At 33.0% G+C, this 23,020-nt stretch overlaps 2 long non-coding RNA genes across 4 annotated transcripts in view; one reads left to right on the top strand and one right to left on the bottom strand.

The window, feature by feature from the left end:
* On the top strand, positions 1-22,975 carry LOC119634213. 2 transcript variants are annotated; one of them, XR_005246936.1, is made up of 3 exons: positions 1-27; positions 10,748-10,867; positions 21,657-22,837. It is a non-coding gene; the product is annotated as an uncharacterized LOC119634213 (long non-coding RNA). The 2 variants fall into 2 exon arrangements; XR_005246937.1 differs by lacking the exon at positions 1-27 and adding an exon at positions 22,884-22,975 and having other exon boundaries at positions 10,585-10,867; positions 21,657-22,801.
* The window catches only part of LOC119634212, a 195,893-nt gene continuing 195,807 nt past the window's right edge, over positions 22,935-23,020 (bottom strand). For both annotated transcript variants that reach the window (XR_005246935.1, XR_005246934.1), the window contains one exon: positions 22,935-23,020. This is a non-coding gene — a long non-coding RNA (uncharacterized LOC119634212).

Genomic DNA, 23,020 nt, shown 5'->3' with positions numbered 1-23,020 from the left:
TAAATAAATAAAGGAAAAACATAAACCGTAAGTAGCGACATTTAAATTTTTTCTTAACTTTTTATCTAACAGTCCAGATTAATTTCTGGAATTGACAAGAATTTTTTAAATTCGTTTTCTTTTTTTCGTTTCCTTTTAATTACATTTAAGAACCGTTTCTCCAGTTTTTTACCTTTTCATTGTTAGGCGCATTTTTCTTTTCAATTTATTATCATTATTATTATTTTTTTTTTCAATAAGGACTTATGAACGTTTTCAATTTTTTGTGTGCTCGTGCTCATAGGAAAACCACGAAAATTAATTAGATACCTAAACGATCGTAATCAAACCGCTGGAGGTGGTGAAGCACGCTAACGTTGCCGTTAATGACAGCGATAATCTACATTTTCTGCTACCGAAGGCATCAATAGCAGAACAAAATACGTTTTTCTTCTTTTCTTTTTTTTTTGAAAAAGAGAGAGAGAAAGGGAGAGAGAGAGAGAGAGAGAGAGAGAGAAAGGGAGAGAGAAAAGAAAAAAGAAAACCTTACATTTCCTTGAAACCGCGTCGCTGCCGTTATTATAGACAAACACTTGGAGAGTTTTTAATAATATTTCCCACAGGCTTGTTTTCATGCTAAATTTATTATAACGTTCGTTGTTAGTGAATACAGCGCACACTACCCACAACTTGCTTTCCATCTATTTCTCCATCTCTACTCTTCTCCGTCTCCCTTCTATCGCACTTAGTCCTTTTACCATTTGCCTATACATAAACTATTAAAATGTCTGGCATTCACTAAATGCTTTCCTATGTGATCTGTTTTGCTCTCTTTCTCTCTCTCTCTGTTGTGGTGCTATGGAATAGTATATATATAAAGAATTAAAATTGTATGCGTGTCAGTTTTGTTTCGGAGTGGTATTTCAATATTTTCAAACACAAACAGTTTTTCGGTAACGCCGATGACGACGATGCCGGCTTGTAAAAGTGATGGTGACGATGATGATGCCAACAAAATGTTCAACCATATAGTCATAAAATATTCATTGATAGGTGGCTGCAATGGTCGCTATGTGTTAGCTGTAAAAGACGAACGAATCAAATGATTGCATTTAAATGTCACACAAAATCCTATAAAATATGTATGTTGGAGCTGCCAAGGAGTCGCCTGCGATAGTTTGCTTTTTTTTTCTTTTTTTTTTAAACTTTTTAATATGTTAAAGTCATAAAATATTGAAATACATGGAAAAAATTTTAGCCGCTAAGGGAAGCATCATCAAGCGGGCAAAATTACTAAACAAAGACATAAAAAAAAAAAAAAAATTATTCATCAAATGTTTTTTTGTCGCCTTCAAAATGGGTTCAATACTTTCTAAGCAATTGCAACAGCGTTTGGCCGACCAAGTCCTATATATACTTTTGTGGTAGTTTTTTTTTTTTTTGCATTATAAGAAAAAAGAATTATACCGTACACCATTTGCGGTAACATTTGTGGTATGCATGTAAGCGTCGGAGATGTACAATGGTTCGGTATTTTTTAACGGCGGAGTCAAGACATATTGGCCTACTGAGTGAACATAGAAAATGCAGATAAGGTGGGAGCATTTGTTGATTCCTCTTCCAAGGCAGCCTATTAAATATCCTCCACCACTTAACTTAATGCAGTTACTTATTCATTTTCATCGTTACGGATGAAAAATCATATCCCGTTTCCATGCAAAGACAAGCTTGTCATGATAATCTTTATAAGGAGCGGGAACGCAAGAAAAGATCTACATGGTCCAAATTCCGTAGGGTGAGTTTCAACATCCACTTGTTATTATGCATCAATTTTTACCATGAAATATTAACAATTAGACCACAAGATGAAGATTCAGTTCTCATAGGAATGGATATATGAGAGGGAATTGAAAAAATTGCCTCGTCCGATTCAAATTTGGAATACCGAAATGCTATTATTCGGCGATTTTCCCCGAGGAATATGGAAATTTGCGAATTTCTGTCAAATAATAACTTTTTACAATAAATCATTATACGGGCAGTGGCCGGTCTCAAAGGTTTCCGACCTGTTGGTCGCACACAAATAAACGTGGACATGTGTCAGACATACAGATCAGATCAAAATTGAATGAATCGTTATAATAAAGGATGGGTCTAGCTTGAGCCCTTTTCGGTGTCGCATACATCCGGATAAACTTAATATACCCTTGTACCACAAATGATGTAGGGTGTAGTAAGCGTTTCTATGGCATATAGACTCAATATTTAGCATTGGGTGATGAACATTTTTCCAGAATAGTGCTAAACTTCAATCAATACAGTTACATAGATCTTTGGAGACAATCTCGCCCAAGAATTTTCAAAAAGTTATTACATTTTTAACAATTTTAAGAATAGTAATAAGGCAAATGGTGAAGAGTACTGCAGGATCGATCCTACATGTCAGCTTTATTTTTAGCATATTTGCCATTAAGTTTTAATGCTGCAGGCAATTTTAATATCATTTTTGAAATATTTTCGAGAAACAAAAAAAAAATGTTTTACAATAAAATTTTCCAAGTTGGCTTCTTCATGTCTGTTCGTTTTTTGATTCGCAGAAGCTGGAAAAGTAAATTTTTGATTTAATATGAACCCGATTACAGTATAACTCCAAGGTTACACTTAAAAAGTGACCATCGCATTCTTAAAAAACTTGAACCCAATGACTCTGGCTAGATTAGATTCAAACAATAATGACTTTTTAGAGGATTTACTCCGTCAAGTTTCGCAATTTAGCTATGCTCTAAACAAGAAGACTCCGGTCGGTCCGTCCTTCTGTAATCGAACTTAAAAAATTCGCCGTATGTAACGGATGGCATACTAATGCAATATGCGGTATAAAGATATGGCATGTACAGCACTTTTTTGCGCCAGGAAGCAGCGTCAAGCGCGCATAATTGAGGAGCTATTTGCATAGATTTGTTTTGATATTTTTGTTTAATGGGCCGAAAATTGAGCCAAGTAATGACCATTTGGGGATAGCACATTTTTTTTGCTCGAACAACATAAAAAAGAAAAAAAAATCGGAGGTGATTGAAAATGAATTCATTTTAAGATACCCATGCGTAAAAGGTCGTGAGGTAGATTAAGCACAGAAACCACGTCGTCAGAATCACTTTGATAGGAAGACGGTACGTCCTGTTTGGTGGGACCAGAACGAAGTGGTCCATTATGAGCTCTTGAAGTCTGGTGAAATAGTCAATATCAATCGTTCGAGACTTAGAAAAAGGCAACACAAGGCCATATCCGTTCACAAGGCAAAATAAGTTCAAGCCAAAACTGCTGAAACTGGAAACTCCTACCTCATGCAACTCTGACTCATCAGACTTGCCTCTTGCGATTCGCACCTATTTGCATCGATGTACTGTATACTTGCTTGGCTCATACAAAGATATAAAAAACGTTGCTCGCTGAGTAGTCCGTGGGAAAGAAAGAAGATTTTTACTGATATGGTGTTCCACACGTTGCCCGAAAGATGGAAAGAATGCGTAATTAGCGGGAACAGTTTGAATAAACTACTGTTTCGAAAAGACAAAAAAAAAAAAAAAAATGTACATTTCACACTTGTACGCCTATGTGTAATATGCTTAACAAATGTGGTATGAATTGAAGATATTTCCTAAGGTTGCAAGCACAGCTTCTCAGCTTCTCATATTTTCACTAATAACACAAGGACTCTGATAATATTATTTGCATTTCTCCTCTCGTGCTTTGCATAACTTTCCCTTTGTCTCTTTGTCCTTGAATGCTTGACTGTGCACATACGTGCATTTCCCTCATTGAAACATTGCACATTTTTTCTTTTTTCCCTTTTTCCTTTTTTTGCTTTCTTCTTAGTCCTTTCTATTGAAAAGACAAATTTCGTTTCGGTTAAATTTGGCTAATTTCTTTATCTTTCAACTGCTGTTTTTTTTTTTGGATTCTCTTTCTTCTTTTTTACTGGGTGTTATTGCAAGTGCGATTACTAATCCATTGTAAAGGATAAGGGCATCACTTTATGAAATTCGTAGCAATACAATTGTTTGGATAATGGAAGGAAGAATCCGAAAATATTCACATAAAGGGCGGCATTTAAAAACATTTTGCATTTTTTGTTATAGACCAGAGCTTTCTACAATGACCGTGAGATCGGATTTATGCTTGTGCATGCATGGTACACTTGCAAGCATGCTAAAGGTCTTTCTAGACGAATGAAAAGTACATTTGACTATTTTTTTGGTAATTCATTAGTTACGCGTCTCTACACATATCCTCTCTTGGTTTCCCTGATCATGGAGATAATTTACTATGTAGTGTAGATATGTAGTTGTGATTTCCTACGTGGATTTAGCTAAAAGTCTCGATATAAAAAAGATATATATAAGTAAATAAAAAAAACCAAAAAAAAAAAAAAAAAAATGTCTTATAGTAACTTTGCCACAAGTTTTATTCAATTGACAGTTGACCACAGAAATAGCAACAGAGTTCGAGAGACCAAAAAGATGTACGAGCACCACAATAGCAGCAGCAGGAAGCATTCACGTAAATCTGGGGGATTGTTGATTTATACACGTGAGCATATACATCTCTTACTGTACGTATATATATATATATATATATATATATATATATGTATACATATTTATATACATCTATCTGGTTTCGTTCGTTGTGTTGTATACGTGTAGGGATGCGTGTGCGTGTTGGCTGTTTATGCTTATTTGTGAATGTGCTACAAGCAATTGAGCAAAACGAACTAACTAAAGTCAGAAGGCGAAAAGATGTGTGTAAATTTTCATAAGGGCGAGAGAACCCTCACAAAAAAAACCTTTTCGACAAAGATACGTACGTACGTATGTAAGAGAAACGCTTACTTAACACACAAAGTCCGAAGTTATCTTTTCACATATAAGCATATTATATGTTACACTTAGGTTTTCTTCTTATTCATGTGTTTGCACACTACGTTTAACTCTATCTTCACTTCATTTAGGAGTCGTTTTTTTTTTTTTTTTTTTTGTTTTCTTTCTTTCTTTTTAGACAAATACCTCCGTAAGTGGTGTTCATGTCCGCAAATTCTTCTCGCATTCCTTTCTTTCCGTTCTCTGGGTGGCTGTGATTCTTAAAAATTATAATCAAACACATATGAAATGGCAACAGATTGGATAGAAAACTCATTCTATGTATGTGTATGCATCCATGCATGCATGCATAGATCTATGAATGTATGTATTTATGTATGTGCAAATGTCCACATTTATATGTCTGTGCTTAAGTTAGTTATATTGCTAAAAATTAACTGCCACCCAGCCAGCATAACATTACTAAGAAACGAAAGAAACTCGAAATTTGTTTAGAAAAGAAATTTCTTTCAACTTGAATAAAAGCAGCAAAAGAGAAGATAAAAATGTCATTTAAATCGTTTCTGTCTCTTTGTAATAAACTATGTGCAGCAATTTTCCGCTACCCGTATAATGGCAAAAAGCAATCTATTCGAATTGTTTGATTTACTTGTTTTACTCTCGCAATTGATAGGAAAAAAAAAATCTCTTGATTATCTAAAAACCATTTTGCAAATGTTAGGCTAATTTTGAACATCTACTTCATACATTTTTATCTTATAGCCATAAAGATTCCTTCTTTGAAAGCCATAAACGAACAAAAGAAAAAAAAATTAAAAAAGAGAAAAATTTTAACAAACTTTAATAAAATCGAGTAAAAAGAAATAAGTGTAAATTGTAATTGATTCAAAAAGCAGATTTTCTGCACATCATAGTCGTAGCAGCCTGTTATTACAGGTGTTTTAAAAGCATTGAATAACTTGGCAAGTACAAAAAGCGCTTGGCGATGAAAAGGAAAAGCAGATTAAAAGTACAAAATTTCTTCGCAATTGAAGTTTTTCTTTTGTATTTGACCACCTACTCAGAGAATGTCTCCTATTCATGCAAACACGGTGATAGCCAGGAAGGATTACAGGTACATGAGGAAGTGTGTTTGTGCATGTTCAAAGTGAAAATCTGCGGCGAAGCGCAGTAGAGGAATTTTACAAAGCGACATATAACGCAATGTAAACTAATTATCAATTTTTCACCCTAACCTCAACCTCCCCAAGTAAGTTAGTAAATCCAAAAGTTTTAAACGTCTTTTCAACGGTTGATGTTTAATTATTGCAGTAGCCATTTCGTCATAGTGGGTCGCAAAATATTTAACTCTTCTCGTCTTGGTTTTTAACAGTCACGGACGTGTCTCAATGCGTTTTTTGGCGAGCATGCGTCCTTTGTTAAGTGTCGGACAACTTTGTTATTGCATTCAATTATGACCTTTCCTTCACGACCTAGCCCTGGTAGTAAGCTTTCCAACAGTAACGATTCTAGTGCTGGAGCTAACAAAGTCATATATTCTACTTTAGAAGTGGAAAGAGTTACAATTGGTTGCTTTTTCCCGATCCGTCAGATGTCAGATAGCCGACTAGGTGAGAAATGCGACCAACAAGTCAGTATTCGCGGGTTCAAATCTCGCTGCGGCAGGCTTTATTTTGGTATTATAGGGAGTGTTCAGTCGGTAAAGAACACACAGACTCGTTAGGCCGCAACCATCTCCCTATGTCCGCCAGTGATTGATCATTAAAAAAAAAAAAAAAAAAAAAAAATTGCGAACCATACGCAATGGGTTAAAGGCATCGTTTAATGGGTTAGGCAACCCTACCCACAAATATGTTAGAACTAATGTACTGTGCTTACTCTGAAAGAAATCACGTAGGTAGAGGGATTATGGGTATAAAAAATTCGGTCCCGATCGAATTTAACTTTCTTACTTTCTTACACTCTACTCCATATCGCTTAATATTAATATTTATATTTTTACTTTATTGATAAAATGCTTAAGGTTGTACCGTTTTCATAGGATCCCGTATATGAGAGCGGGATGCGAAGGCTGCAAATTAGTTGGCCCATATTTAATAACATTAATTTTCTTTTCAAATATCATATTATTCTTCGCCTATATTCGTAGCATAAGCAAAATTTAATTAAGCTGCCATAGAAAGGCATACTGCTCATGAGATTCTGTACACGGACTGCTCCGAAATTGTTGCACTCAAATTTTGCGATGCAGTGATTTACTTTTCATGAGATCATGAGATACAAGGAGCAGGATCCATGAAATAGATGTACCTAGTCCAAGTCTAATATAGGTAATTTTTCCGTAAAATCCACATCATTTGCGCATGTCGAAATATAATATTAATACTCATCGATTTCGAGCGAGAAATTTTTCAAACTGAAATTGTTTTTAAAATAAAGCATTACATGAGCAATGGCCGCAAAAAAGGGCCGGTCTGATCCATTTTCAACAGGGTCTGCACTTGCACCAAAACACCTCAGCGCACCAAGTTTATTCAAAATATCTCGAAACCTTGAATACAGGCTTACACAGGCTAGAGAGGCATCAGACAAACGGTCAGGTTTAGAAAATTCTCCGATTCGACCGGTATGATAAACGGGCGCTTCTTTTCAACGTCCTTGCGAGTGTTACATACATCCGCTTAACGTATCCTGTACCACAAGCGTAGTAGGGAATAGAAAATAATCGGAGCTTGAAAGAATTTCGTTACACTAAAGTCTATTGTATATCTTTTTGGACCGAATCCCCTACTCTAAATATTAATGATTTTTATTACGGTAATGCAAGGTTTGAAACACTGAAAAGCACTTTATTTCTGCTTCAGATTAGTTACAGTCTTGAGGACGAAAACCATTAAAAAAATGAAACATCAAACAGTGTGTTGTTTACATCAATATGTTTCATTTGTTGTGTGACAACAATTTAGGATTAGAAACCTTATTTGATTTATTTTTCCAAAATTAGTTTTTTTTTTTTTTGTTAATCTACGTATTTTCTTTTTGTTTCTTTTATATACACTGTGGTCCTTGCGATGGCATAAAACAGTTATTTAGAGTTACTTTAAAGTATATTTTTCATCACTTATCTGGATTTGAAATTTTGTTATTAGAGTCTGTACCTCTCAGAATAGCATTATGCGTACGAAGTTAGAAAGCATTTATGTCCTGCCAGATGTCCGAGTAAAACCGTTTGAATCATTTTAAGAACACTATTAAAATATCTTTATATTTTTAAAATTAAAATCCTAAGGGATTCAGCTTCATACGGACAAAATTGATTGGTTGTAACTATCTTCAGAATTATTCTTTCAGTCAATTATTTTCGTTGCACTTTGAAGTATTTCTTTCAATTTTGGCTTAATATTAGAAAAATTGTTTCTTTTTTTTTTTTTTTTGTTTTCATATTACAATTTGTAAATTTACTAAACAAGCTTTGTTGGCCCGATTTACCAATGAAAACTTTTTCCAAATAATATATTGCAAAAGTTTATTTGAATTTTATTTAAAAAACTTTAAAAAAACAAAAAGCAAAACCTTTTACTATAACAATAACATAAAAATTATTTTTAAAAAATTAAAAACGTTTGTTATGCTTTCTTTGACTTCATTATGCAGTACGTTTAGGGAACAAAAAAAAAAGACAACCTAATAAAAAAATTTAAATTGAATTTACTATTCTATGACAAGAAAATTAACATAGTGCCGTTTGGCTGACTCTAAAACAAGAGAAAAATAAAAAAATACAAAAAGTTATGCATGGCAGGGAGAGAACAACATATCCGCAAGTGCATGGACGAGTATTATTATTTGTGCAAACCGTTCGGAAACATTGTAGCCTAACATTGAAAAGACGTGGTAAATTTTTATAGGACATTCCCGGGTAATATTTATTCATTCTTTCCGGCGTTTTTCTGATTCATTTACTTCATCCATGAAATGAATTTCTAAAGGATGGCTTATAGTACCCACTTGCGACTATTATAACTTCTTCCTTTAATGTAAAACGTTCTAAATACAAAAGCTTTTCAAGATTTGGGCATATGTGAACCTTAGTAAGGAAAAAGATTTGATTTGATCATAATAGGATATAGCATAGGTAAGAAAAAATAAAACGATTTTTGAAAAATTCGACCCCATTTCGTAAAATATTCGTTGCAAACAGACAACAGATGTTGGTTGCTTGACTTCAGGGATTTCGGCATGTCAATGTTCGATTCACGCGAGCTAGCTAGCAGTAATGTCAATGCGTTTGTTCCATTGTGCAACACATTTTGGAAAAGAGCGCAATAGTCGTTTGAAGAAAGGCTTTCTTGCGTATGTCAAAATGTCAGTGATAGTTTGCAACTTTACTTTTCTGTAATCAACAAGAATTTTTTGAGATATTTTTCTTTTACGTCTCTCGAGGATCTACTGCGTTCAGCATCACTTCATTCTTCAAAATAAAAAGAGCAAAGGCTTTCTTGAAAGTCCTGCAACACGAAAACAAATTCTGCGAGTTATCGACTGATGTATCGCTAGGTAATAAGGTAAATCTTTTATTCCGTGCATTGGGAATCGATCCATTGTCCTGATGAAGGCTATTTTGTCTATTGCCAAATAAGATTTTCTCTCCTCAAATTCTTTTATACAATTAATGTGAAGATTTTAAAGAAAACCCGCATGTTGCAGCCAAATAATAAAATACCGTTGATATTACAAGTATTGCTGCCATTGTAATGAAAGTGGAAACTTAGTCGGCTCCTGACCACAAGGATCTTAGCAATTCTCTTCAAGGGTTACACGGGGGCTCACTGAACTTGTCCAATTCTTCGGAAATCGATGTAAACATTTTTATATTATTTGATGGGAATTTACTCCAACACTCCAACCTTAGCCAGCCTTTTTCCATCGCATTTTGTGGGTAAAAAGTAATATTTCGAATAAATTGAACTATTGTTGGCCTGATATGAATTATTAAGACTTTACTGACGGGTTGTCGAAAACAATTTGTAAACGTAGCTAACCATTTGTAGGATGATTACAATTTTTGAATTTTCGAATTTGAATACAGTTTATCAACAAAATGCTTATAGCCGAAAATAATATCAAAAAAATTAATCAGTTGTCCTGTCTAAGTTCTTTCAATGGTCGAGAAAGTTTGCAAACCAAGTGTAATGGTTAAAGGTTTTGCCCATAAGTAGCAGCCACCCGAGAGCTGCAAAAAAAACTTTTATTATTACACGTATCCCTTGCTTCATACGGTTGCATCACATATATGGGTTCTCTCCTTTTCTTGCAATGACAATAGCCTGAAGAAAGACCAAAGTTCTTGTCTGGTCGCGGATTATTTTTTTTTTTTCATGAAATCCTTCTAATAATGATCTCATATGAAAGAACTTGGAAAATAGAATACGAATTGTAATAGATTAAAAGGGCCCAAGTAAATTTTGTTAGTTCCTCTTTTTTTATCTTTTCTTCTTATCTGTAGATAAATTTAAATTTGAATGAATTAACTAAACGATGAAAAATATATGGTTTCCTAGGGTAAATTTTATGCGACTATACGTAAAAGGATCGAATTCTTTACCCATTAAAATCTCAAACACCCCACGCTTTGATGTGTAGTCGTGTCAAAGTAATGCTGCGGAAAATAATTGTTTTCCACTATTTAGTTAATTAAAATGAAAGGTTATTTAAAAAAAGTTTGTTGTATTTATTTTTTCATTTTACATTAATTAATTAAATTATTATTTTTATATTTTCTACGATGATGCTCAGTAAATAGCTACGAAACACAATTACGTGTTGTGTCGAATTTACATAGTTTTACATATAAAAATTTTCACTTGCAATTTATACGACCTTATAAGGAAGCAAGGAAAAGATGTAGTACCACAATGATGTTTTACTTATGCTATGGCGGGTGCGAGTTAGAAGGATGCGAGGCCGCATTTGCAGACGAGCAACTTTAAATAGAACCTAACTTAACGGTGAGTTTTTCAAACAATGAAGAATAAAATTTTACTTGGATTCGAATAAGATATATTGGAAAATAAATTGTCATCTTGTCATACTCCCTGGGCTAAACCCCAAAGTGACTTTGAGTAGTGTTAACACGCGTTAAGAAATATCGTATCGATTAATCGTATTTGTTGCCGACTTACACTGATGGTGTATGGCTAAAGTCCAAGCTCCTGATATTTCAGTTCTCAAGATCGCAGACTATGGACTACTATAGCTAAGTTAGATAAACCTACTACTCGAAAACACTTCGTACTCGGCATGTTGCGTCTCTAATATCTAATGTAATGTATTTTCGAATTTTTAATGAGAAGAGCGAGCGTATATGCATTTTTCACCTTCATAAGGAAATAGCAAATTTCCTTTGAACCATTCTAACTAAAGAATTGATTTCTAAAAAAAAAAAAAAAAAAAAAAAAAAAGAGAAAGAAGAAGAGGGAAAATTAACAAAAGCAATGTAAGCAATTTTATACTGCTATTAACACTCATTACATAAGACACAATACGATAAATCCACAGATACACGCACTCACAAATACGTACAAAAATCTGTATAGAAAATGGCTGTAATGCGATGCATAGTACAATGTGCGAAATAGCTAAACTGCTCTATTATATATAAATGTAGATACTTGATGTACGTACGTATGAGTGTGCGTTGTCTACATATTGCTATAAAGCGAAAAGATCGAACAAATGCGGAATATAATGCAGGATATAAAGTCTGAAAGTTAGCTAGATGTTCATAGAAAGAAAATGTGCATAGAATGAAATCACGTATCATTTAACAGCATTTTTAAAACTGCATTTGACTTATCATGTTATGAATCACACAAATACAAGTATAGCCATATACATACGTACATACGTGTATATACTCTAATAAACACTTGTGTTATTATATACGTTTATGAACTCTGAGGTTATTTATAGTTAGTTTATGCTCTTCTTCGTTCTCTCTCTCTCTCTCTCTCATTCTCTCTCTCTCCCTCTCACTCCTCAAAATAAGGGAAAATAAAGCCTAAGTATGCATTTAATATATGCAGACGAAGTAATAAATTGCGATATTCATATATATATACATATATGTATACTTATATTAAAGAAAAAAAAAAATTGTCTAAAAAAAGAAAAAAAAAGACAAAAAATTTATGCACTTTACTTTAATAAACTCGTATAAATGTTTGTGTAAATCCACGTTTGTCTCTTTCCTTGTACATGTGAGCATAAACATATACACGCATATGCACTTCAGGGACGACTGAATATGCATAACTGTGCATGTGTTTGTTATAAAAGTAAACAATAATAAAAGCTCCGAAAAGTATGCAAATTATAAATTGTTTACAAAATTGTTATTTAAAATAAAAACATGTACAAAACCTAAGGAATTTGCATTCAGCTTAAGACGAATTTCGGACACTCGTTGCTAAGTAAAGAGAAATCAATTATATATTTTTTTTTTTTTCTTTTAATATGACCGTTTCAACGTATAGTTTGGATACAGTCAATATATATATACACACACACACACACACACACATGTATATGACTATTAAGGAATTCTTTTTGAACATGTTCGATATATTAATAAGATGCACTCAAATGAAAAGAAGTCGTTAGGCCATGCATTGTATAATCACTGCCTAAGTAAGCCAAAAATTGCTGAAATTAACTGCTACCACGTTAACGCTCACTTTAAAATCAGTGAGTGCTTTGAGTGCTTTGTTTTGTTTTATAAAACTATATAGATGTAGTTTGCATTTTCGAGCAAACGCAATGGCTTTTTGTAGAAGTAAAAGGTCTAACTATGGGCTTTTCAATGGACCGTTTAGAAGAGTTTTCATATTAAATAGTTGCATAGCTTTGCTATATACTTAACTCTGTTGAGCAAGACTATTTCAACAGAAACACTATAGCAGGAGCTCAAAGACGAAGGGCTGTAATTGTGAAATCTTTTATAAGGGCGAAAGATGAGAAAAAAGCGATGAAGAATCTGGTATGGTTCAAGGAGTCGTCGTTCATATTATTTCCTAGAAACTCTTGTCTTTATCTATGGCAAATTCTCAGCTTACGATCTTCACTTATTGCTTAGTACAGCCAAGCTTAGGAGATATTCCTTCATGATTGGGCTTGCTATATCGTGGCATTCAGCTGGTCCTCTCGCTCACAGGCCGTATTATCACGAATATGAATATGTCGACGTCGTCAATGATGAAGTACTTACCAAGGTCAGCTGCCAAGCACTGTCCTACTTCAAGCTGAAAATGGCCCCATAAGTTCAATCAAAAAGCTTCAATCTTGGTTAGAAGAGATTATAGATTACATGCCACTTTACGCATCTTTTCCTCGAAGAATTGCATTTGTTCTATAAGCTAGTGACGACCCAACATCCTATTAATAAATAAATAGAGTACATATGTCAGTCGTTCATATCATTCGGTCCTTTCTCGTAGGTCAGATTTACATCTTCGGTGATGAAATATTTTTCACCTTACAACTGATGTATGATGAGCAAAACCCACTTTTGTAAATTGTTTTGATTAATTTTTCTTTAGAAAACAAAAATATTAGTTTTAAAGAAGAATAATTTTTAGTATTAACTTTGAATAATTTTAATGTAATTCCTACGTGTACATTAAAAAATTAAAAATTAAAAAAAAAAAAAAAAAAATATTACTAAAATCAATAAAAAATTTGCTTAAATTGTACATTTTTCCAATTCACAAAGTTAAGTATGACGCTTGCAACGAAACATAGCACGCAGGCAATATATAGCAGTGGCATCTCAACGTGACATTTGAAAACTACTTTAGTATTATTTTTAATATTATTATTATATTTTTGACTATGATATTACAGTAAAATTATAATATTTCGGTTTTTAAAAAAAACTTCATAAAGATGAACAAACACACTTTCCAATGTATTCGCATAGTTTTCATTAATTGTAAGCTTTTCAAGAGAGTGTTTAAGGCGTCACCTAAACAGGGAAAGTTTGCATATCTTCGGCGCATTATGACGAAATGATGAGCAATTTTTCTTAAAAATTTCAAACTATGTCTGTCGGGACACTTTCAATAGCGCAAGTCTACATGGGAAGGGCAAATATAATAAATCGTATGAAGAATGCAAAAACATGACAAAGATTCTAATAAGCACTTACGACAATTGCAGGCTATAGTGAAGTCGAAGAAGTGAACTAATATTCGGCACTAGTGAACATAAATATCACGTTCACTTGTTTATGTACAAACACTTGCATATATATATATGTATTTAAAATAAGCACACCTTTATTCATATACATTTTTGTGTATATTTAAGAGTCGAGGCATAAACTTAACATGAGCACATAACCGAAGACAAGCAAAACAATTACTCTTATTAAAATGGTCTTTTGCTTATCTTTTCGAAAAACCAAAAACTACTGAAACCACAATACAAACAAATAAATGAATTGTTTTTGAATCTTTTATTATAAATATTCAAAAATTTTATTTTATGTAAATTGTTTTTTTTTTTAAAAAAAAAAATAATAATTTTTCCTTCCCTTCAGTAATAATAATAATTAAAATCTCCAAATATTGAAATAAACACAAAATATTTTGACCATAAATTGATTGATTTTATGGCCCAAGTGTTTGTTTGCATGTTTATATAAAAATGTTTGCTTGAGCATACCAACAAATATTTGCGTTTGGAGAAACGTAAACATAAACATAACAAAGAAAATAAGATGTAAGTTATTTTATTAAAGTAAAGATTACCTTGCGGTAATCTCTTTACAATAACTTTAAATCTTAAATCATTTGTTTAGGATATTCATTACGTTCGCTAATCTATTATTAACTATTCTCAGTATTTTGCAATAAATATGATTGTGTGACTAGCACTGATGACTTTTCCAAGGTCTCAACGTCAAAACGTAACTTTTAAGAGTTTTTTTTTTTTTTTTCTATTAGTTAAGTAAACAGCACTGTAAATTGTTTATTTCTAAATTTGTAAACAAACTATGAACAGTTCTAATTGATAAGAAAGCGAGCATATTTTAATAATATGCGAAGCCATAGAACCGATACTGCTTTACATTCCAAACCATAGGAAAACTCTTCCCAATAAAAGTAAAATTCCTTTTATTCCTTTACGACCAGATGGAAATGAGAAAAGAGAAAGATATAGGGAAGCGGTGACGGTGTGTCTGATAGGTGTATGCCTTTGCAGACTGCTCATCTACTATAGCTACAAGCCATAGAAAACTCCACAGCAGTACAGATCTGTACCCGCGAACACTGACTTCGTGGTCGGATTTCTTATCCACTGCGCTACTTATTCGGATTAAGTTCGATTTGCTTAGCTCTCCCCAATCGACTGTGAAGCTAAAAGGCGAAAGTTTTAAATTTAAGAGTGCATTAGAAAAAGCTTATAAAAGTTCAGTATTCCTCTTGATGGTATGGATGCGGCCTGAAGTATAAAAACTAATAAAGTTCTCACTGCTTTTGTAAGACTTTCATAACCAGGCCATTTATCTTCTGTAAGATTTTAAAATATACGTTTAACGACTATGTAATTCAATAATTTCTACAAGCTTTGTGGTAAGGGCATGCTGGGTTTGAAAAGGCAAACACAACTTTTCTTACACAATTCAAAAACATTTTCTATACTGTCTGTCCGTTTGAGATCTGTTGAATTTCTTGTTTCAAGTACAGGCCACAATTTGCTAGTAATTCGATACATTGACATATTTAGCTCTGGCACGATACCCTAGTCAAAACATATCGCACCAGGCGATCGTTACGGTCACACTAATAGCAGGGATGGGCAACTTTTTTCAACAACGGCCAAGCGTGCGAGCAAATTGAAGTATTTTAAACGCTTCGACAACCTCACGGGCCAGATGCGGCATGAGGGTCGCGGTTGCCATACCTGCCTTGGTGTATGTCATATTTTGAAAAATTCGCTTTATGAAAAACACTGTAAATTTTTAATATATCAGTGCAACACTCAATCCAAAGTAATATTTGAATACACTAAGTGGATGGATGTGAAAAAGTTGGATTTTTTAAAAAATATAAGCTCACTTAAGGAAATAAGCCGCAGTTTGCTGTTTATTATGGTGAACCTTAATTCAAAACGAACTGACTTTGGCGAAAGGTTATCCCACCATACTTAACTCTCATAATATAATTAATATGTATATCTATGCATATACATTTATGTACATATGTAAAAGGTACATATATTATCACCTAGAATATTGAATTAATCTTGAAGACTATGATGAAGAGTCTCTTAATACCGTCGGTGCAAACGCACAAAAAACATATTTGAAATCTAAGTATCAGTTGTGATATTCAAATATCGCTGATGACATGACAATGTCATGACTGATGTTAATGAAAAGTACAGCAAAGAAATTCTAATTCTTCCTTTTCTTCTAAGTTTCCCTCCCCTGTTAGTGAATGAAGATAAGTACATGAGCAAAAAAGGGCAAATTCTGAAAAGGTGATAAAGGAGAAAGGAGATAGAAGTATTATGATCTCCAAGCGAGTACACTTGCTTCACTTTGTTAATTTTTTCTTATTCCGTTGAGCCCACGTGTTTGAAATGCTCTCTTCTTGACCGATTTTTGACTAAAGCCAAGTCTTTCTCAATTTCGCTACACTGCTGCAATGTTAAGGAATTAAATGAAAGAAAATTTATTCGTATTAGTCAAGGATTGACTTAAGTTATAGCAGTAATTTTTCTATTATTATTGTTGTTCTTGCTTGTTTGCCAATATCTGGTCCGAATTTTTATTTATTTATTTATTTATTTATTTTTTTTTTTGTTTAGTCAGAATATTTCTCTTACTAACAAATTGTAAAAGATATGAAAAGTTTTTCTTTTGTTTTGACTTATTTTTGCTTTATGTGCGTTAAGAAGTGCATAAAATCATTTTTCAAATTACCATTTAAACTAATACAAGAGTAACATATATTTGTGAATATTTGCATGATATTCCCGTTCTATACACGCACAAGTACATTTATTGCATTATTACTATTATTTTCATACCATAAGTACAGGTGCTCAACATGCACTGGAAAGGAAAAAAGAATAAAAAAATAATATATACATAGATACATATAAATATATATATATATATATATAGATGTATGTATATATGAAAATAAAACATTTATTATTTTGTGCTTTTTTATTCGGACATTGTATCTCCTAAATGCATGTACATGTAAATATCTATGATTTGCCTTTCATATAAATGCATGTGTACATGAGTTTTTGGTAAATATATGCTGGCCTGTCTACGTGCATGTATGTATAGGTTTAAAAGTGTAAATATCATAAAAGTTTTGGCTCATGTTAAACATATTATTAGAAAACTTGTTTTCTTTCCCTCTTTTTTTTTTTATCCTAAAAATATATACACACACACTCTCTCTCTTTCTTTCGCTTTCACTCGCATGCAAACGTTTACACATACTTACTTAAAATAATTGCATGTTTTTCTCTTCTTTCGAAGTCATAAATTCTGTTGGCTTTTGGTACTAATTTACTTTTACATGTGTTAAGTAGAGCATGTAATGGTCATAAATTTTTGGTATTTTTTAGACAGACATAAATATATATACATATACATATATATATATATAAAATAATAAATATTGGAAGAAAAAACTAAAGAAAATGGCTAATAAACGAGTCTTAGGTCCTCTCAGATAACTTTTCTTAAACATATGAAAATCTATGGCATAAGAAAAAGTACTTGAACATACAAAAACAAAATCGTAAAATTTTGGAAAAGTTTTCGATAATTTTATAGCATGAGCCACACCACAATCGAACAGAACAAAGGAAAACTAATTTCGTCCTTTTGCTTGCAACATACAAAATAATGCATTAAAGATTCTAAAAATGCTTCACCGCTACGAGAGGATTTGGCTGTGTGTTCGTTTGCCTGGGAGGCTCTTCACTTCGCTTGTAATATTTATAGAGAATATTTGAAGCTTGTCTGCTTTAAATCCGGATTTATCTACACTACTCTACCCTCCCTTCCGTCCCTTCAATATTCCGAAGATATTTGCGGTGTATTTAAACCGGGGACGATTTCATGGATTTCGTCAATTTCCGCCCGAAAACATTATTACGTTGCGAAAATTCTGATAGAAGCAATACCATAGTATAGGCATTTTTAGTTAATGTTCCCAAAGCGGTGGGGACACAATCCGCACATCAAAGCTGTAGCTTAGTAACCAATAACTGATTATAATTGCATTATTGCTTTGTATTAGTTACTTCTCCCTTATTGAGGCATTCTTCACATGAATTTATTTATTACATATAAATCCTAGCTTGGACTGGTCTGTCCAAATATTAGATCCTAAACGCCAGGGCTTAGTCGCTGACCTGTCGAATAAGTTTTCGTGGAAATTATTTCTGTTTTTAAAAAAATGTCAAAAAATCTGCCACTGAAAGTGTTGTCCCTCGTCAACCTATGCTTTCTGGCACTAATTAAAGTGCATATCTTCCAAAGTTATTGAACACTCCACACATTTTTTTTTTACTTCTTCATAAGAATAAAAGCGCTGCTCACTCAGGCCATATGCCATCGATCGCATCAAGTTGTCAGTCGTCAGTTTGCGTTGAATATGGCTGAGAAGGTACCATAACGCAAGCTGACACTACCAACAAGTTTTAATGTATGGTGCTGAATTTCATTTGGTATGTAGTACACGCTTTTCGTCTCAATTCAATTAATTTATTGTTGCTGTCGATAAAGTTACTCAGCGATCGCGTCTTTTCATTCGAGCAAACCGCAGTACACCAAACCTGGCGAGAACTTATGCAACATGTTAATAGAAAAATTTTTTAAAAACTTCTTTGGTATGAATGCTTCATCACAAAGTCTCTTTAGCGTGAAGAAGTTTGGCGTACACATTATCTTCTTATTGGCGATCTCGCCAATTTTTGTCTACGAAATGCCCATGCCCTCTTTAATAGTAAATATGTCATTCAATCTTAGGCATATTTTTAGAAAATGTGAATAGTAGATCACGTTAAATAACTTACACACCTTTGCTTAATACAGTTATTCATTAAATTACTTTTCAAAATAACTTTTCACATGGAAAGTGGTCGAAGAATTGATCCGTTCCTAATCATTTTCGATAACGCCCGTCCTTGAACCGAAGCAAGTCAAATGTCATTAACATAGCTCAAAAAATAGCAAATGTGAGGCGTGGGTTGAGGATAAGAATACAAGACGTACGGACGGAGAGACAAACTTGGACCGATTCAGAAACTTATTCCGAATCGATCGTTAGAATAAAACTTGGTCTTTGTCATATTCTTTCTTTGTATGCATCCGCACAAGCTTAATAATCCTTTACACTACAACTGGTGTAGGGTATAACAACATATATAAAATATTTTTTTAAAAATATTATCCATCCAATATTATCCATTAGTGCTTTTCTCTTTCTACTATGTGAATTGCGAATGCGTCGAATGGCAGGCGGCATTAGTCGAGACTTATTCGAAATCCTTAGACCTGAGAATTGATGTTCATGCAGATCCTGAGTCACCGATTGAAATAAATCATAAATATTCCGATCACATTTTCCTTGCATATTTGATTTATTTGTATCCTTTGCTTTTGATTATATCTCTCTTTAATTGTAGGCGTCTTTTCAATAGAGTTTCTTTGATGGATTTGCATTCCTGTATTAACTGGTACTTTCACTTTGTAAATTTCTCGTTTAGGTGATTTGCTGAGATTACGTTAAAATTCGCTCTTAAACCAATGAAATACAATGCCGTCGGAATGATTAATATGATCGCAGTTCGAAGTGTCCGTTAGCATAAACCAAAGTTGACTCCTGAGAATTCATCAGCTACTATCAGTACATTGTTTTTCATTGAAGTCAAGCATATGAAGTTTCGTAAATGAAAACTGAAATTTAAAAAAATATTGATGAACGTACGCGTGACTTGTTTAAACATCTAGACAGCTAGACTTTTCGCAAATTCACAGAATAATATCGACACTTTTACGTAATTTACGTCTGATTATTAAATGTGCTAATTATTTATCGAACGCCGTCGACAGGAACTCCATAAACGTTAACCAAACTTTTCCAAATCTTTACGAGAAAAGTAACTTTGACGATTTGTGCGTGAATGTAATATGTTACGCTGAAGGTTAAATGTACAACAAACATAAAAACAACATTTGTAAAGTTTAATAATGAAATTTTTATTTTTTACCATAATCCTTTTCTTTTTTTTTTTATTATTATTTTGTTCTTGTTTTCTGTTAATTGATCTTCAGAAAAAAAAAAAAAAACAAAAAAAAAAATTGAAAAATTTTTTTAAACAAAATGAGTTTTCTTTGTATATGTATGCGCTTTAACCTAGCAGAGATCTAATAAAAAAAACCATATACATAAATGTTGTGCAATACTATTTCATATGCTTAATTAAAAAACTTTCCTTTGACTGTGTGTATCTATAAATTTCCTAAGCTTCTATACATTTTCCACGTTTGCATGTATATGTGTACACATATTTATATAGATGTACATATATATATACATATATATATATAATTTTTTTCAAGCCATTTTATATGAGTGGCTGTTTTATTTTACTTTTGCTCTTTTTAATACATAAAACTTTTTCGTGGCTTCATTTCGTACGCTCTTCCAACATTATAAAACATCAGGATATGTTTTTTTTTTTTTTTTTTTTTTTTGATTGTATCTCTCACAGACAATTAAATCAAAAATGTTATTAGATTTTCTTTACCTTGTTATATAACACAAAAGTACATTAAGAAACGCGAATGAGACAATTTTCTTAATCAATTGCTTAAGAATTTTCCTTAAGAATTTCTATCACCGACATTTCAGTATTAATCATTAAATTTATCGGTCAACTTTTTGCCATGTTCAAATTGTTTATCTCAACCAACTGTCGGCGACATTCAACTTTTTTAAGTTAAACCAAAAGCAAGCCTGAAAGTATTCGATGAGGTTTTGAGAGCGTTACTCAACCGCTAGCCGCTATTATGGCTAGCGAGTTAACATGTGGCATATACTTTTTTCTATTGCACTATAGGATGACAGTTTTGCTATGCGTTGATTAACAAAAAAAAAATTTCATTCATTCAAGTCAAAAATTCTTGATGAACTTATATAAATTAAGATCCTTATCAAGTTTGGGGACTGTGTATGGTTCTTCATATCGAGCAAACCAAAAAAAGGTGCGCTTTACAGATCCGCTTTAAAGAGCAGAGTACGCATGTTTCTAAAAAGCGAATGAAAAATTTTTCAATCGCAATTTTGACGCCGAGTAACATTTTTAAATTACAATCAGTTATAGTCGATATTAAAAGCCATAAACAGTTGCCTGCTTCTTAGTTATGTCTAGCTTGCCTGCAAAGGCAAACATGCATAATGTAAATGAAAGTTAGACAAAAGAAAGTAAAAAAAGAACCAAACACTAGATTTGTATTTCGGCTCAACAAACATTGCAACATTAAATGGTTATAGATCGCGATTAAAGGAATCATAAAAGTAATCAGACTTTCGATTATATTACGGCCGGCATTTTAAGTGACATTCGCTTACGCAACAACTTTCAAATGATTTTTTTATCAAAAATTAGAATATTATAATATACATATATATATATATGTATATATATATATATATTTTCTAACGATACTTCACTTTTCTATTTTATTTTTAACAGAATATGAGATCCGTGCGGGATCCGCGCGACAACTGTAATTTTGCGACTATATACAAAATCTCCCATTTTCATCGTGCCTCTGCTCGAAGGGGTAATGAGCCATCGAACAAACTGGTTTCTCATTGGAAGTAAATATGCCTGATATGTCAACGTTTCTCAGGCAAGATATCAGTTGCCATATGTAGTCAAGCGTTCTAAAAAATAGCTGTATCATGCATTTTGGTAAATTTTGGCCACTTTTCGGCACAATTCCATTAATTGGTTTCTATAACGTTCCCTAATTATGGTTTGTTTTGACTGAAACGCATTTATAATCCATTACACCCAACTGATGGCTGTAACGAGGAACATAAAGGTATAAAGAACTATCTTCGATGTTAGAAACTGACTTAGTTTCCATCGTGGTTATATTTGGGTTTCATATTTTGCAACATCGCACGACACAGCAGCATTTGTCAACAGCAAAAGCAAAGTTACACGTACCTAACAAAACCTTTTTTACGCTTATGTGGCACAACCCATCTAAAATATTGTCTTGCATACACTTCAACTTATACTGATACGTAAAATTGAAGAAGGAGAAGCCAAAGCAAAAGTGAAGCAATCTCCTAATAGAACTTAATATCTAGACCTGATGCATACGCCATTTCAGACATAACATACCAATTTTTAGAGTTGTAGGAGTCTTACGATGAAACAGATGAACAGAGAGATATTCACTGCATGGAGAGACTGATGCTCGCTTCTGAATATTGCAAACTGCTGTCAATTTTGAACGATCTGATTAAGCTAAACATATCGGCGATTTGAAGTAACTCAGCGTCGATTTTGGGCGACGCTAAAGATTAATTTAACGAAATTCGTCAAAATAAAACATCACCAGATTGACACGAAGAGGGTCCGTCGCGTTCGGCAAAACATTGTTAGCTATGTTGCAAAATATATTAGACCTTACGATTGCACGGAAAAAGGGTTTAAGCGAACTCCTTAGTTCCCTAAACACACACATCAACTTATAAACATTTTTCTATAATACTGTGTTATTAAAATGAAGGATGGCTCCGATCTCATACATTTATATGTTCGCTGTTCTTCTATAGAATTGTGGAATCTCGGGAAAACTTTTATTATTTATTCATATAACGGTATATTTTTATGTTTAAAAACGTAGCAATCACTTGGTTTTAAAATCACTTGTTTTTTTTTCCTTTCTTTTTCTTTTTATAGAAAACCAGACTTTTCTGATGAAGCGATCAAAAAACATAGACGTACACCTACCTGAAAGTGCAGCCTCGCTCAATAAGTGCATGGATTCAAGACATTTGTGCGCCAGAGTCCAGTTGTGTATCGCCGCTAAGAGAACT

Source organism: Glossina fuscipes, unplaced genomic scaffold (genome assembly GCF_014805625.2).
Source record: "Glossina fuscipes isolate IAEA_lab_2018 unplaced genomic scaffold, Yale_Gfus_2 2, whole genome shotgun sequence".
Taxonomy (NCBI): Eukaryota; Metazoa; Arthropoda; class Insecta; order Diptera; family Glossinidae; genus Glossina; species Glossina fuscipes.
The sequence above is the reverse complement of the archived record's forward strand: the minus strand, read 5'-3'. Positions and strand labels throughout refer to the sequence as shown.